The following is a 12,568-nucleotide window of genomic DNA, read 5'->3' as shown; positions in this document are numbered from 1 at the left end:
AATAGAATAGAATAGAATAGAATAGAATAGAATAGAATAGAATAGAACAGAATAGAACAGAATAGAGTAGAATAGAATAGGACAAAAAGAAAAAAGAAAAAAATGACACAGACATTTTGCCTTTCCGAAAACAACCTAAATGTAAAGTAAAAAATATAAAACTTCTAGGAGATAATCCGGGAAAAAGATATACATTGGGTTTGAAGATGAATTCTTAGATATAACACCAAAAACACAGTCTATGAAAAAAAAAGTTGATGTCAACTTTCATTTAAGCGAAAATATTCTGCTTTATGAAAGACATTGTTAAGAGAAAAAAAAAAGACAGGACACATATTGAGAAAAAAGGCTTGTAAAACCTACATCCAATGAAGAACTTGTATCCAAAATCTGCAAACTGCTCTTAAAACTCAGTAATAAGAAAACAAACAACCCAATTAAAACTGTGGGCAAAAGATCTGAATAGACACTTCACCAAGAAAGATATACAGGTATCAAATAAACCTATGAAAAGATGTTCAACATCACATGTCATTCAGGAATTGCAAACTCAAGGAACAATGAGAGGGGTGTCTGGGTGGCTCAGCCAACGAAGCAGACGACTTTTGATTTTGGCTCAGGTCATAATCTCATGGTTAGTGGGATCCAGCCCTGTGTCAGGCTGGCGCTAACAGGCAGAGCCTGCTTGGGATTCTCTCTCTCCTCTCTCTTTGATCTCTCTCTCTCTCTCTCTTTCTCAAAAATAAATATTTAAAAAAATAAAACAACAATGAGATACCATCACACAACTATTAGAATAACTAAAATCCAAATACTAACAACAACAAATGCCAGCAAGGGTATGGGGCAACAGAAACTCTCAGGGGAATGCAAAATGCCTCAGCCGCTTTGGAAGAAAGTTCAGCAGTTTCTTACAAAGGTAAACATAGGCTTACCAAAGAATCCAGCTATTGCACTCTCAGGCATTTATCCAAATGAGTCGAAAACATGTTTGCACAAAAATCTGTACGTGAATGTTTACAGCAGTTTTATGCATAATTGCCGTAACTGGAAACAACCAAGTCCTCTAATAGATGACTGGATAAACAAACTCCGGTATACCCATGCAAAGGAATAGTATTCAGCATATAAAGAAATATGTTCTCAAGCCACCAAAAGATATGGAGGAAACTTAAATGCATATTGCCAAGCGAAAGAAGACAGTCTGCAAAGGCTACCCACTGTAGGATTTCAATTATATGACGTTCTGGAAAAGGCAAAACTTTGGATATAATGAAAAGATTACTGTTTGCCAGAGGTTGTGGTGGGGAGAGATGAACAAGTAGAGCACAGGAGGTTTGTAGGGTAGTGAAAGTACTCTAAATGATATTATAATGACAGATCACTGGTTGCCAGGGTTTTTGGGGGATGAAGGGATACATAAGTGGAACACAGGAGATATTTAGGACAGTGATTGCATTCTGTGTGATATGGTAATGGTGGATGCATGAGACTACACATTTGTCAAAAACTGTGAAATGCAGTCTTTGTTTTATTTTTGAGAAAGAGAGAGCATGCGCGCATAAGCAGGAAAGAGGGGGAGAGGGAAAGAGAGAGAGAGAATCTTGGGCAGGCCACACATAGCGCAGAGCCCAACGCGGGGCTTAATCCCATAGCCCTGAGATCACGACCTGAGCTGAAATCAAGAGTCAGACACTCAGCTGACTGAGCCATCCAGGCATCCTATGAACTGTATTCTTCTTTCTTTGATCAGATTTACCAAAGACTTTGTATTTATTGGTCTTTCCCAAGAATGAGATTTGGTTTCATGACCTGGCTTATGCTTTTGTTTTTTTACATGGTTAATCTTCACTTTTCTCTCTTAATTTCTTCCCTTTATTTTTTTTAATATTTCATTGTTATTTTTGTCTACCTTCTTAAAATGAATGCATAACTCATTTCTTTACGGCTTCATAAAAATATATTTAATATTAGAAATTTTCATGTGAGTACCACTTTACAGAATATGGCTACACACACGTCTGTGTGCACACACACACACATTGCTCTCATTATTTATTTCTAAGTATTTGTAATTTCCTGTTGGATTTCCTCTATAATCATAGTTATTTAGAATAAGCATAATTGTTTGTTTCCAGAAAACATGGCTTACATGACTTTTGAATTGAGAAACTTGTTGAAATATACTTGAAGGTCTAATAAAGGGTTAATGTTGGGGAATGTTTCATTGAATTTTGAATGGAATATAAATTATTTTTGCATATATAAAACCTATACATCTATTTCAATTACTTCTTGAATTTCTATTAGTTTTAGTTTAATATGTATCAAAGTTATACTTTTGGGTGCCTGGAGGTTTGTGACTCAATATTTTTCTGATGAATTCTACTTTTTACCAATAAGATTTTATCTCACTTAATACTTTTCACCTTAAATTCTATTTTCTCTGGTATTATAATTGGCACGTGCCTATTTTCAGTGGTTGTGAAATATATCTTTTTCTTGTCCCCTTTTAAAATTGTAATGGCAAAATTGAGAACAAACACAGTTTCAGAGAGGTAATTACAAAACAACTTTTCTTTCTCTCTATGCCTTTAAATCTATTTTAAGGTGTCCCCTGCTTTTCGACAAAGACCAGACACACCATCTAGTTTTTTTATTTTTCTTCAGTAGTAAAACCTTTGGTACTTCAAATCTCCAACACAATCTGGGTTTAATAACTTAAAATGTTTATCCCCGCGTAGGGGACAACTTTTAACCTCCTTAAGTTACCTCTCATCCAACTCAGTCCTTGGGTTGGTGGGAAGCCTGCCATCAGAGGGTGGGCTTTCTTTACTTTTTCTCTTGCTGGCCCTTCTACTCATGCTCCTCCACCTTGCTATTGATGGTCTCTGAATTGAAGTAGGGAGAACCGAGGCAAGGGAGCAGGAAATTTCTGACTTAACTACTACTGTTGTAGCGATCGACCAGTAGAACTCTGTCAACTTAGAAGATGTTTGAATCTGCTTCTTTCTTTTCTAGAGCATGGTTGAGACTCTCAGGTACACTTTCTTTGATGTGGGCAAATCCATCTCTGTTCTACCTGGTTACTTCCCCTTTCTGGGATCTACAGACATTCAGTGATGTCTACAGTTGCTCTGCATATGATCCGTCTGTCATCCAGGGTCCTTTTGGATAGAACCTAAGATTATTCCATGCCTGCTCTCTCTTTCACATGGCTCACAGTTAGAGCCTCAGGACACACTTCTGCATCCTTTTCTCTGATATAGGCTGTACTGCAAAGCCTGCCCCTTTACTCCATCCTGAAAGCATTTCACAAACCATGTCTTGTCTTTTAGATTTCTTACAATGGAATCAGATACCCTGTGTCCCTTATATTCTTGGAGGTTCACCTAGTAAGCTCTTCAAGTCATCTTTGTTGAACTCTTTTTCTTTTGGGGGGGTGGGGTTCTCCAAAACCTCTCTACTTACTTTCTCTCTAAATCCAATCCTTTTTATCTTTCTTTTGGGCAGAGGATGTAAGGGTCATATAACTGGATTTTGCTCACCTCCTTTGAAAATTTCATTCTGACCCAGAATCTCACCTTGGGACGTCTTAGTGATTTATCTAAAACCATTTTAGCATGTTGTTACATGATCTTCCACATCATTTACTTTGAGGTATGTGTATGTCAGAGTTTTTACATGAAAATAGCACTAGTCAACATTTTCCTCTAGTGTTTTCTAACATACATTGTTTTTGATGAGAAGTGTGATGCCAATTAGATTTCCATTTCTTTGTACAAAACCTGTTTTTATCTTTCCAGAAACTTTAAATTTTCTCATCATCCTCAATGGTTTTAAAATTTTATCCATGAAATAAAATTACTGCCTATATTTTGCTTAATATGAAGTATATCTCAAAAGATGAAAAATCATTTCTTTCTTTCTTTGGAATTACTTTCTACCTTTGCTTTCCTTAATAATTTCCTCTCCTCCATTCTTCCTTTTCCTTTTACTAGAATTTCAAATTTTAGATGGAATTGGTGTTGAAATTTATGGATCTCTATTCCATGACAAATATGACTTTTCTGAAATTACACACACACACACACACACACACACACACACACACACACACATATAATTATATATCATTTTGGGAGAATTACCCTGTTCAAATATTCATAAATATCTCTCCAGCAGTGATATTACAATGGGAGTGGAATGTGCTCCTGGACAGAGAGTGCCTGGAATTGGTGTTCTAATTGTGGAAGATTCTACATCCTTCCTGAAAGTTGCCATATCCTTGGATATTAATCAGCTTCTCCCAATCATTTGCTTTTTTAACTTATCCTACTGAATCAAGTCAGAAGGGGATAGGTAAGCTGCCCATGTGTTCAGAACATATTTCCTCAATTTATCACGCTCACCATTGTTCTTGTGCCCCCTCCTCCTACTGAATCTTCAAGTCTTAACTTTGAACTTTGAAACAATTGCCCAAGCTTCTGTATACATCATGACCTTCAGTTACTGCCATGTATCTAACTCTATCTTTTTTCCATTTATTCAGGAATTTCTGAATATTTCTGCTCCACTGATAACTTTAAAAAGTTTTAGACACAATAATTATTTATTTCTTATAAAACTATCTTTATTATTTTCAGAAGTGTTGAGCAGGAGGAAAGTTAACTACCTGCTCTTTGCTATCTTAACCCAGTTTTCCCAGAACACATTCAAGGAGATGGATGGTCTTTTAAGATTGATATTCTAGGCACCAAGTTCAAGACCAGCACATTTCATTATTTTTAGTCCTGGAGTCTGACTGTAACACAATAAGGATGATGGCCGAGAACAGAGAAGGCCAGCATTTGAAATTGACTTTGGCTAAGTCTGGGATGTTATGCTTGCTATTATTTCTTTTTGTCCAGAATAACTAAATAATTGCTTTCATAAAGTGGATAGTTTTCCCTTTTAAAAATACATCAATTGAGTATTGCAAAGCCATGATATTTAAGAGATAAATTGTTTAATTGCATATGAGTAGTTGCATCAGCAAGTTGCATCCACAAAAAAAAAAATCTGACCTTCAGAAGGAATCATAAAAATCAGAATCATTTTGAGAACTCTAAGATGTTATTTTTCTCTACCAAGTGACTACACTTTTCAAAAACATAAATTAAGCATTTAATGGTCAAAATAAAAAACAGTGTTCTAAGGCTAACTGGTTTGTTCTTTTGATGATCTGATCTTATATTGTTTAATACAAAAAATTTTCTAGGTACAGTAAAAATACACCAAACTATTATGTGTCACTGTCTTAGACAGTGCTTTTGGAGTAAAAAGCAAATATCTAAAAGTTAACATGCCAGGTCTTGCATGAGTTGACTTTTATTGATTCAGTAAAGGTGGTGAAATTTCACCTGCCCTTCTTTTCCCATCATCATTAGCCCAGAAGGAACAAGAGATAAAATGAATAAAGTCTAACTCTCTTTTGTCTCAAACAGTGGGATTGATAGTCAGATTTATGACTAGAACTAAAAAGTAGGAGTTCATGCAAAAGACTCTTAATGATGGAATCAACCTTAGATCTTCAGTATCAGAATACTTGTAGGTGGGCAATGGTTCACACATTTCTAGGAAAGAGAAAGGGAATGTAAGAGGGCAAATAATAAATGGATAAAACATATTTGGAGTATGTTTTTAGAGATTGTTTATTTCAGAGGCCGTTAGCCAGTGGTCTACGGACTATTAGTGAGAGACTTCTGAAGGTCTGTGACCCACTTGGATTCATATCCAAAATTTTCTGGATGTATGCACATAGGTAGCTTTCATCAGACTCTCAAAAGCCATGCCAGAGTTCACAAATCTATAGCTTTGTTGACATCAATGATCAGTGACCGAGAATCTATAAGTTTGTAGCAATGTGACCAATGACTGAGCTACATTGGTCCCAAGGAGCCCTATGCTTGTTGACCTCAAGAGCACGCGTTGCCTTGTATTCCACTTCAGCCATTGTCTGACTCTAAACATTTTCTTTCTCAGACATATAGACATAAAACAATATAAATTATACTGTCCTGCCCATCTTTAAATGTAACATTTGATACCAAAACTTTAGATTTAGTAAGAGAATAAATCCCAGAAAGGAGAGGAAATAATCTCTGCGGTAGCATTGTCTGTTTCCTATTTTACCTGGAAGGTTTTTATATTAACATCACTTTTATAATTTTTCTAATGCTAAAAAAAAATGCTCTTGAAAAGTGCACCATCTGTGCTTTGTCTGATTAGCTGGTCCAAATGGAATGGATGTCAAATTCTGAGTTCCTTTTATTTTTATGAAAATAAAAAGAAGCTTCACTTCTAACTCAGCTTTATGAGCGAATCAATGAGAAGTCATCTACTGCATAATCTTCCCCCTAGAAAGTGATAAATATTTACAGTATATAATGAGATTTCATGTCAAAAATTGATGGTATTTATTGTGTTTTAATAAAAGCAGATTTGGAAACATTAGTTTTATTAAACAAAAAACAGAATATTGTTTTAAAAATTGCCATTTTCATATTTGCTTTTTCTGTGGAGACCTTATATACAAAGGCAGATTTTTAGCTAACTATATTACTATGGAAATCAGTTCCAACTGAATAGAAATAGTACAAAATAATGAAAACACTAATACATCTTTACACATTGTATTATTCATCTATCAATTACTTTCCCTTTTGTGGGGCTCACTCTTCCAGGTTTGGCTGTTTAACAGTCATATTTTTTTTCCAATATTTATTCTCAATTTCTTTCCTCAATCTTGATCCCAAGAATTAACTAAAAAAGAATATTTAAAAGGTCATGTTGTCCTTTCCTGTGCAAATCTGGGAGATAAGGCTGTTACTAACGCATTTTCTAATTTTTTAAGTAAATGTTAAGGGGAACATTTGGTTCTCTTCTGAAAAGCTTTTCACAAACAGGTCAAATATGTTACAGGTGGCAGAACCACAGATGCTCCTTTGCACCTTGTCTGGGTCCCCTAGCTCCTGAGGAAGTGGGTTCAAAAAGATTATCTCTCACCTTGGTTACAGGATCACCTGAAATTTTGAGTTTTAGAAGCTAATCGCTCTCCTCCAGTGAAAAATTTCTTAAGGATTGATCTGGAGAAGGTAAAGTTTCCAACAGCCGATAATGAAAACACATGGCCACAAGTGACTCCCCATCAGGGATTAGAACTCAAATGCTTTTCAGCATCTCGTATAAAATAAGAGAGGGTTGGTGACCACAGCAAACTGGAAAGTACAGGCTTACACAGATACTAAGGTTGTCATTGTAAAACAATAGTGTGCTGGCCAGAAAGAAAAAAAACACATCTCTGTGCTAAATTCGGCCAGTGGGACGTGAGATTTTGATCCCCAAACTACACAATATGACAACGTTTAGGGAACTGATTCTATCCCTTCCTCTCTACACTCATTCATTAGTCTCCTGGTTGTAGTCTGATGTATTTCTCCCTCCTCATCAATGTTTTCCTGGCTATTATGTTTATTCCTTCACTGGGGTGTACTTTTCTCTAAATAGATAATACATTCATGTGATTCAGAATGAAAAGAATATGTAAAGTGATGTAGAGTGAAAGCCTTGCTCCCACCCCTGCTTGTGTGTGTCCAGTGCCCTTCCTGATTCCCATTCCCTCACAGACAACTTCTGGTACTGGTTTTTGTGTTTCCACCAATGTCATTATCTCTGTAGGTAAGCTAAATAAGCACACAAATACACATATTTTGTGCCCTCGATTATAGACAAAACATTGCATGTTATACCTACATTTTTCTCTCTTTCTAAAGCCAATCACTTAAAAATCACTTTTACCTTAAACACAAATATATAAAAACATGCAAATATATAAACACACACAAACACACACACACACACACACACACACACACACACACACACACACAGCATCTATCTACCTCGATGACCTTTATATAGATCTATGCATAGTGTGTTTCTTCCTTCCTTTTTACAGCTACGTCATATTCCTTTGAAAGGAGATATATAGAGAGATATAGATATATAGATAATTTATGTAATCAGTCCAATGCTGGTGGATATTCAAGTAATTTCCAAACATTGTATATTAGAAAAATGCATGTATTATGTTTCATGAATAACAATCTGCATTATTTTGCACATGTACAAACATATCTTTCAAATAAATAAGAGAAATGAGACGGCTGGGTCAAAGGCAAATGTATTTACAGTTTTAACAGATATGGCCAATTACCCTTAAAAACCATACTGGTTTGAGTCAATATCCTTTTTCACCCTATCTAGTCCCACCATCTCTGCAAATGAAGGTGCTATCAAACTTTGGAATACTTGCCAATTTAAAGCTTAAAAAAATAACATTCTAGTGTAGTTTTAATGTGCATTTTTTTATAAAAGTGGGCATCTTCTCATGTGTTTTCAAGCCTGTTATATTTGCTTCTTCATGAGGTATCTGTATATACCTTTGGCTCATATTTTAATAAGGTTATTGATGTTGCTCGCAATTTCTAGTACATTATAAATTGGTGATGTTAGCCCTTCATCTGTAAGGTCAGTCAGGTATTTATGTACATAAGTCACACTTTAGTGTTTATCTTTTATTGTTGCTAATGGTGATTTCATTTCCCAAGCGCAGGTTTTTTTGTTTTTTGGGTGTTTTTGTTTTTGTTTTGTTAACACAATTGAATTTATCAACCTTTTATTTCATGGCTTCTGGATTGTGAGTCAGAGTAAGGACTTCCTCATGCCAAGGTTATAATGGAATTAACCTATGTTTTCTTCTAGTGTTTTTATTATTTTATATTTTTACATCCTTTTTGAATTTGCTATGGTATATGATATCACATATATATTCAACTGTAAGGGACATTTCACCCAGTTTTCATAGATTAAAGATCCCATCTCTATTATATAACGCATTTGTACATGCACTTGGCTCTATTTCTGGAATTCTATCCAACTGGTTTGTTTTTCTATTATTCATAAATGCCAGAGTGTTTTAATGATGTTTTCATATATGAAAGGGCTTAGCCCATCACTTGTGCTTTCCCATATGAAAATTCTTCTTGGTCATTTTGGTTTTTATTTTCTCCAAATGAACTTTATCAGCTTTTCTAGTTTTTTTAATTGATATTTTTATTGGGATCATAAAAAATTAATTCACATGGGAAGATTGGATATATTTATGATATAGAGTACCCTACCAAGAACATAGTCTCTTTTTCCATTTCTTCAGGGTTTTTTTTGCATGTATCCTTCAGGAGCTTTTTAATATGTCCTTTATATATATATATGTTACACATTTCCTGTGAGATTTATTTTTAGTTTTTTCACTTTCTATTAATATTTCTTTGGTATGTAAGTTTTTGCTTCTTTTATATAATCTTTTTTAAAATGTTTTTTAATGTTTATTTTAGAGAGACACAGACAGACAGAGCATGAGGAGGGGAGGGGCAAAGAGAGGGAGACACAGAATCTGAAGCAGGCTCCAGGCTCCAGGCTCCGAGCTGTCAGCACAGAGCCTGACAAGGGGCTCAAACTCAAGACCTGAGTTCATGACCTGAGCTGAAGGCGGCCGCTTAACCAACTGAGCCACCCCAGTGCCCCTTCTTTTATATAATATTTATAAATTGCACTAAGAAAGCAATTTATTTCCACAGCAAGTAAAATGTGGCTTTGGAGCCAAGATAGATAGAGGCAAAAATAGGTAGATACACAGTTGTAAGATTATCAATAGGAAACTTGTATCTATTCTTACATGTTTATCGTTTTTCAATCCAAAATGAATGTTGACCTTTATCAAATGCCTTTGCAGATGCTTAGTTATGATCATATTATATTTCCCCTTAAATGTATCAATGTGATGAAGGATATTAATAGATGCCCTAATATAAAACCATCCTTGCATCTCTTCAGTGGAACCTAGTTCTTCTCTGGTATATTGTTTAATTGTTCCATTAGCTAATGTTTTATTGAGAATGTTTACATTGATGTGCATAAGTGATCATGTTCTTTAGCATTCTTTTTTGTACAATATTTGTTAGATTTTGATATCTGTATTCATTACAAAATATTTCAGATTTTTTTCTAATGCTCTGGAAAAGTTTAAATTATTAACTTATCTTCTCATTAAGGTTTAGTAGACTTCTTCAATGAACCTCTTTGGGTCTGGTGTTTTTGGTAGTGGCCCTCTTCTATGGAACCAGTCCATTTAAATTCTCTATTTCATCCTGAGATAAGTTTTGGAATATTTTGTATTCCTGAAAATAAAACATTGCATACAGGTTTTCAAATTTATTTAGATATTGCAGCAAAATGATTTTACTGAGCTTTAAATTTCCTCTGTTTCTCAGAATATTCTCCCTCTCTTTTAACATTTCTTACTTTTGCTATTGAGGTTTTCCCTCTCTCTCTCTCTCTCTCTCACTCTCTCTGTCTCTGATGAGATTAACAATCTATCAGTTTTTTTAATAGAAGCTTATAAATAAAAGCTAAAGAAATTTTTTAAAGTAAAAACTTAAAAAAATAAAATTTACCATTGTTCTATTTTTTAATTAGTTAATTCATATTGTCATACTAATGCCACATAGCAAAGAACCACAAAATCTCCATGGCACTGTCACTCTTGAACTTCAATGTTGCCTGGGGCAGTTTCTTTCCAGGTCTTGGTGGTTGAAGACGCTCTGTGTCATGCCCTCGACTGTTTGTGCATCTCTCTTCTAGGTTTCTCTCTTCCTCCTCCAGAACCGACAGGCTACTTAATGCATGTTACTTTGAAGGCAATTGCAGACGCTCAAGATTTTTACACTGCTGCACCTGAGTGCTGCAAGCCTAGAATGCATCCCATCTACCGGACCCCTATCTGCCAAAGAAATCCACATGGCAGAGCACAAAGGCAAGAGGGAGCAGAAAATACAGAGAGAGTTGAAAGTGGGACCAATATTCAATCTACCAAACTTCCGCAACTTTTCTTAAGCTAATGAATTTCATTTTCTGGCCTCTAAATTTTGAATTGGGTATCTGTTCATGACTCCATTTTTTTTACAGTAAACTTTATTTCCATTGACTTGTCACTTGACATGATTTCCAAGTATGTCTGTGCCCTAAGATGAGCCAAAGAACAGAAATCCTAAATCTCAAAAATTGTTTTTCATACTGTTCTGAGTAGGGCATTTTATCCCTTGGAACCTTACCTATAGATACAGAAAGAAGAGATAACATCAACACACAAGAATCTAACTGTGTGAAACTACAACAATATGCTTTTGGGTTATATACCACCCACCTCTTTAAGGTTGTAATGATAACGACTGATTTTTTTCTCCTGTAAAGTTCAAAGTTCAGTGTCATTTGTTTTGTTTGTTTGTTTTTGAAGTAAAATATCAGAATATGTGAGAATGCTGCACTTACTTCTTTTAGTACACTAAAAAGAGTGGAAGTTTTTAAATTCTTCATGACTCCAAGCTGGGACACGACTACTACTGACGGGGATCTATTCAACACACTAATTCCAAGGTGAGGGACCATCAGCAAACTGGCACCCGCGACTAAGCCCGCAGGCATACATTTTCCAGAGTGGTGGAATCTCATTCCCATAATGCCAGCTAAGGTGCCAGGTGCAGCTAGGAAAACCCAAATGTTCCTCAGATCCCGAGACAGCTGATAAGCACCCAGGTCTGCCAAACCACCAAAAAGAAGCCCGGCAGTCACTGATGGGACGCTACCTGCTTTTGCATAGCCAATGATCCCACCAGAAGCAACCGGTGATGCGGAGCCAAAGCCAATCCAGTGCAAAAAGGCACTGGTGGGATGGAGTCCTTCTGCATTGTTCTCTGTCACTCTGACCAGGCAGAATACACCAAGTATGCGTCCAACAGCTTCCCGGAAGCTCTGCACTGGTCCACAGGGGTGCAGAAGCCCCGTGACTCCATTTTTTACGGAGGTAAGTGTTCTAGGATGATGAATTTGCCTAAAAACCCCATTTGAACTGCATCCCATAGATTCTGAAGTGTTTTTATTACATTTTTTTCTATATGACGCAATTTCATTTTTTATTTCCTCTTCAATCCAGACTTTAAGAAAATGTTATTACAAATTCCAGGTAAGAGGGTCTTTCTGTTGTCCAGTTTCATTGTATGGTGATTGCAGATGGGTGGACCTAAGATTCCTATTTATTTTTAATTTAGAATAGTTTAAAGATTTTCTGGTGGCCCAATATATGGCCAATTTTCCCAAATATTCCAAGGCGTATTCAAAAGTAATAAAGTACAGAATTACCTTATCAATTAGCTCTACCTTATTATGTTATTTCAATATTCAATATACTTAATTATTTTCATCCACCTGATCTGACATGGACCAAGAGAGGTGAATTCATGTCTCCCACTAGTGTTTTTATGTCTATTTCTGCTTTTATCACCTGTAATTTATGCTTTATGAATGTTTGGTGCACAGATATTCATAACTGTAATATGCCCATTGTGAGTTACATACTTCTGCACTATTAGGCTTTCTTTCTTAATACTGTTTGTCTGAAGTCCCTGGTTTA

The 12,568-nt window shown here is 35.6% G+C and overlaps 1 pseudogene; it reads right to left on the bottom strand.

The window, feature by feature from the left end:
• LOC121034174 (transmembrane protein 14C-like) overlaps positions 1–11,846 on the bottom strand; it is a 13,703-nt pseudogene extending 1,857 nt beyond the window's left edge.
• Between the last annotated feature and the right edge of the window lie 722 nt (positions 11,847–12,568).

This window comes from Herpailurus yagouaroundi, unplaced genomic scaffold, assembly GCF_014898765.1.
Source record: "Herpailurus yagouaroundi ecotype Mexico unplaced genomic scaffold, PumYag 159, whole genome shotgun sequence".
Lineage (NCBI taxonomy): Eukaryota > Metazoa > Chordata > Mammalia > Carnivora > Felidae > Herpailurus > Herpailurus yagouaroundi.
Note: the sequence above shows the minus strand (reverse complement) of the source record. Positions and strands in the feature narration are given on the sequence as shown.